The 6,000-nt window shown below is 37.1% G+C and overlaps 1 pseudogene; it reads left to right on the top strand.

The window, feature by feature from the left end:
• LOC120136926 overlaps positions 1 to 721 on the top strand; it is a 59,043-nt pseudogene extending 58,322 nt beyond the window's left edge.
• The last annotated feature ends 5,279 nt before the right edge of the window (positions 722 to 6,000 follow it).

The raw sequence follows: 6,000 nt of genomic DNA on the forward strand, positions 1-6,000 counted from the left end.
AAGTGGATCCTGCATCTTCAAGCAAAAATCCGCTTATATCCGATGTGAAAATAGGGGATCTTAATACTGAGCATTTGATCCCAGATTTGAATGAGCTGAATGAGAAACAAAAGTAAATGAAGAGCTGACCAGACAGATCAAGAGCTTAGAAGAACGAATGAAATCTGTGGAAATAACTGAATCATTCTATGGGTTTGACGCTAGTGAGTTGAGTTTGGTTCCAGACCTAATCCTTCCCATCAAGTTCAAGCTCCTGAATTTGATAAATATGATGGTACTACATGCCCTTCATCCCATTACTATGTTTTGTCGAAGATGCAGGATATGTGAAGGACGAGAAATTGTTAATTCACTGCTTCCAGGATAGTTTGACAGGACCGGCTTTAAAATGGTATACTCAATTGACCAAAGCCAACATTAGATCCTGGAAAGATTTGGCTAAAGCATTTTAGAGCAGTATCGCCATGTAACAGACATGGTTCCTGATAGATGGACTCTCCAAAATTTGGAGAAAAAGAATAATGAAACATTCAGACAGTATGCCCAGAGATGGCGTGACACTGCGGCCCAAGTTCACCCTTTGTCAGAAAAAGAGGCCACAATAATGTTTGTCCATACATTAAAGGCTCCTTATTTAAACCATCTAATGGGGAATGCAACCAGAAATTTTGCAGATTTGGTTATTTCTGGAGAACTCATTGAAAATGTCTTGAAAAGTGGCAAGATTGAATCAAATGATGGGTCTAGTTCCAAAAGACCTACTTACCGGAAAAAGGATAATGAAGTCAACAATGCCAATTCTTACAGCAAGGATTCATCGAAAAGTGTTACAATAACCCAGCCAAGGGTTAAGAAAGAGGAAACAAACACTAATCGAGCAGATTCTAGAGGATCTCGAAAAGAAATGAAAGGTTGTCTTTTACACCATTACCATACCATATGCGGAGATCTATGATTCGCTGTTAAAAGCAGATGTTATACGGCCTTATCCCTTGGTTCCCATGCAACCACCATTCCCTCCTTGGTATGATACAAAGGCACACTGTGTTTACCATGAAGGAATTACGGGTCATTCCATTGAAAACTGTTTAGCATTCAAAAGGGTGGTTCAAAATTTGATCAACACTGGGAAGTTGGAATTCAATACACCATCTGCATCAAATCATCCATTGCCAAATCATGGAGATAAAAACGTGAATGTAATTCAGGAAGAGAACAGAAAGAAAGCAAAAACTGACATTTCTGAAATTAAATCTCCGTTTGTTTGGGTATTCCAACAACTCTCTTTAGCCTGTATAATTCCACAACAATTTAGGCTAAAGCAGAATGAATGCAAGAATTATTGTGAATATCATCAGGAGCAAGGGCATAAAATTCAACTATGTCCTGAGTTTAGAGATTTGGTGCAAAAATTGATGAACAACAGAGAAATAGAATTCTTTGAAGAAGAACCAGAAAAAAAAGAAGATGATGTTTGCTCATCAGAGGATTCTAAACCAAGTCAAAGAATAAATGATCCTGTGATCATTAATGTGAATCATCTACGGCGGTTCCTGCACCAATAAGGCCGAAAGTAGTTATCACCACTCCTCTACCATTTCCATATAAAGATACCTGCAGGGTACCTTGGAATTATACTACCAATGTTTCAATGGTAGGAGGATCTGTTTCTCTAGAAAAAACAGAAGAGAAATACAAAGTCTGAGTACCACTCGACGTCTGAAGCAGTGAGCGAGGTCGGTTTCTTTACAAGAAGTGGGAATGTACTCTCCCGAAACATCCAATGCTTCAGAACAAGTGAAAGCAAAAGGAAAAGCCATGGCAATACCTCAAAAGGTATTTGAGGATGAATCCCTTCCAGCATTTAATGAGCCTGTGACAGAAAACAAGCTCAAGAATTTTTGAAATTTTTGAAACATAATGAGTTAGTGGGTTGAACAACTACACAAACAACAAGCGAGAATTTCTATTCTTGATCTCTTGATGAATTCAGAAGCACATAGAAATGCTTTGATGAAAATCCTCAATCAAACATTATCCCCGAATATATCCCTCAATAAACTTGACAGAATTGTGGGACATATAGCCGCTGACAATTACATAACGTTCACAGATGATGAAATACCGGAAGGCGGAATGGGGTCAGTAAAAGCTTTGAACATCACGACACATTGTCATGGTCATGTGTTGCCAGGAGTATTGATTGACAATGGATCTGCTCTCAACTTGATGCCTCTAGTTACACTTCAAAGAATGCCTCTGGATCAATCACACATGAAGAGTTATCATAATGTGGTACGAGCATTTGATGGTACTCAAAAAGAAGTGCTTGGGAAAATGGAAATACCGTTGTTAATCGGCCCAGTCGTGTACAATATTGACTTTGTGGTGATGGACATTCACCCCACATATAATTGTCTATTAGGGAGGCCATGGATTCATTCAGCAGGAGCCGTTCCTTCTTCATTACATCAGAAATTGAAATTGTTGTTGATGGACAACTAATATGCGTCAGTGCTGAAGAAGAAATCATTGCGTCTGTAACAAGCGATGTTCCATATATCGACACCAATGATGAGGCTCTTGAATGCTCTTTTCGAGCTCTTGAATTTGTAAATGCAACCTTTATTGTAGAAGGAAGCAAAATTCCATATCCCAGATTGTCTGATTGCACCAAGATGACGGTACAACAAACTTTAGGCATCGGAGCTAAAGCTGGGAGAGGTCTAGGAAAGAATCTTCAAGGGTTTTCAGTTCCTATCAGTATAAAGATGAAAAAAGACCGTTTTGGGCTGGGGTTTAAGCCCAATCTTCAGCAAAAGAACAAAGAGATGAAAAGAAGATGTGAAGACAGAAAGGCAAAATTGAAAGGGGGAGAAATCCTTTGGAAACACATGTCTTTCCCACAGTTGAAGACCACATTCAGATCAGGGGGAACAATTAATGTGGAACAGCAGCTTGTTGAAGCCTTTAAAGAAGAAAAGTTGACGAAAGATCAAGACATAGTTGAAGAAGCTATGAATGGATTATTTATCAACATGATCATGAATGACAACAAAACTGGCAAATACTTGGATAGGATTCGACCATGTCTTCCTGGAGAAACACTCACCAATTGGACCGCTGAAGATCTTCCTATAGTTTTTAATATTAATACAGAGTAATATTCAGAACTAATCTTTATGTTTAGCTCAAAAATATGAAAACTTTTTTGTTATCTTGTAAAAGAAATTATGTTAAATATAAGAAATTTTCTTTAAAATTTTCAGATGGCAATCATTCTTTACATTTTATTAAATTTTTACATTTCATAAATTTACTATATTCTTTCGGAAATATGTCCGACTTAAATTTGCAGGTGTCACCGTGTTAATAGCATGTGTATTCCTAAATTTAATCCAGTGATAAATTTAGAACAGCCTATATGTCTGGAAGAAATCAATGGTTGTGAGGATGAACTGGAATGTGATATTCCTACTGAACTATTAAGATTGGTAGAAAAAGAAGACAAACAAATTCTACCCCACAAAGAAGAGGTTGAGACTGTGAATTTGGGAACAGATAAAGAAATAAAAGAGGTGAAAATTGGTACCACTATGACAGTCCAGATAAAACAAGAATTGATAAATCTCCTTCAAGAGTTCAAAGATATCTTTGCCTGGTCTTATCAAGATATGCCCGGTTTAAGCACAGATATAGTAATACACAAGCTTCCAATCAATCCAGAATATAAACCGGTTCAACAAAAGCTCAGAAGAATGAGGCCAGAAATGTTGTTGCAAATCAAAGAAGAAGTGATGAAACAAATCAATGCAGGTTTCCTACAGGCATCTAAATACCCAGAATGGGTAGCCAACATTGTTCCCGTACCAAAGAAAAATGGAAAAGTTCGAATGTGTGTGGATTACAGAGATCTCAATAAAGCTAGTCTGAAAGATAGCTTTCCCTTACCCCACATAGACACATTGGTGGACAATACTGCAGGGCATGCATGGTTTTCATTTATGGATGGCTTTTCAGGATATAATCAGATAAAAATGAATCCTGAAGACATGGAAAAAACAACATTTATAACCATGTGGGGCACATTCTGTTATAAAGTGATGCCATTTGGATTGAAAAATGCAGGGGCAACGTATCAAAGAGCCATGGTAACTTTATTTCATGACATGATGCACAAAGAGATTGAAGTATATGTAGATGACATGATTTCCAAATCCCGAACTGAAGAAGAACATATTCAAAATCTGAGAAAGCTTTTCCAGAGATTGAGGAGATATCAATTAAAGCTCAACCCCGCAAAATGCACTTTTGGGGTAACTTCTGGGAAACTTTTGGGATTTGTGGTCAGCAAAAAAGGAATCGAGATTGATCCAGATAAAGTCAAAGCAATTCAAGATCTTCCACCACCCAATACAAAAAAAAAGAAGTTCGAGGCTTTTTGGGAAGATTAAATTATATATCTCGGTTCATTTCTCAATTAACTGACAAATGTGATCCAGTGTTCAAATTACTTCGAAAGAACAATCCTGAAGTCTGGAATGAAGAATGTCAAGAAACTTTGGATATTATTAAGAAATATTTATCCAATGCCCCAATTTTAGTATCACCAATGCCTGATAGACCATTAATTCTCTACTTGACGGTCTTCGAAAATTCGATGGGATGTGTACTAGGACAGCATGATGAATCTGGAAGAAAAGAAAAAGCTATCTATTATCTGAGCAAGAAATTTACTGATTGTGAAGTTCGATATCCACCAATACAAAAATTATGTTGTGCCCTGGTGTGGGCTACTCGAAGACTCAGACAATATATGTTATACCATACTACTTGGTTGATATCAAAACTTGATCCTTTGAAATTCTTAATGGAATCACCAGCTTTGACAGGCAGAATGGCTAGATGGCAGATGTTATTATCCGAGTTTGATATTATATATGTCAACCAAAAAGCGATAAAAGGAAGTGTCATAGCTGATTTTCTGGCCAGTCGTGTATCAAATGATTATCAGCCTTTGAACTTCAATTTTCCCGATGAAGATTTGTTGTGCATATCCATGAATGAAGAAGTCAGAACAAATGATGAATTTGCAACTTGGAAGCTTTATTTTGACGGAGCATCTAATGCTTTGGGACGAGGAATCGGGGTAGTGTTAATTTCTCCAGAAAATGTTTATTATCCCTTTACAAGTAGACTGGAGTTCTTTTGCACCAATAACATGGCGGAATATGAAGCTTGTATCATGGGGTTGAAAGCAGCTATAGAAAGAAAAATCAAATTTCTCAAGATATATGGAGATTCATCTTTGGTGGTGTATCAATTGCGAGGAGAATGGGAAACAAAAGATCCCAAATTGTTGGAATACATAAATTTTACCCTTGAATTAGTGAAGGAATTTGAGAAAGTTACCTTCAATTATCTCCCTCGAGAAGAAAATCAAATGGCAGATGCTTTGGCTACATTAGCTGCTATGTTTCAAGCAACTAAGAAGGTTGATATGATGCCAATCAAAATGCAAGTATATGAAATTCCTGCACATTGTTATAGTGTGGAAGAAGAGGTAGATGGTAAACCATGGTATCATGATATTCTGCAATATATCAAAAATCAAAGTTATCCACCAAATGCATCGGAAATTGATAAAAGAACTTTGAGAAGAATGGCTGCTGGATATTTCCTTGATGGAGAGATTATGTATAGAAGAAGCAGTGATCAAATGCTATTGAGATGTTTAAATACCAGCGAAGCTCGAAACGTCATGGAAGAAGTACACAGTGGAATATGTGGAACACATGCAAATGGTCTTTCCATGGCCAGAAAAATAATGAGATATGGATACTATTGGGCTACTATGTACACAGATTGCATTGATTATGCAAGGAAATGTCATAAATGCCAGATATATGCAGACAAGATTCATGTACCCCATCTCCTTTACATGTAATGACAGCACCTGGCCATTTTCTATGTGGGGAATAGATGTCATTGGAGCAATCA

This window comes from Hibiscus syriacus, unplaced genomic scaffold, assembly GCF_006381635.1.
Source record: "Hibiscus syriacus cultivar Baekdansim isolate YM2019G1 unplaced genomic scaffold, ASM638163v2 tig00110637_pilon, whole genome shotgun sequence".
In the NCBI taxonomy this organism is placed as follows: domain Eukaryota; kingdom Viridiplantae; phylum Streptophyta; class Magnoliopsida; order Malvales; family Malvaceae; genus Hibiscus; species Hibiscus syriacus.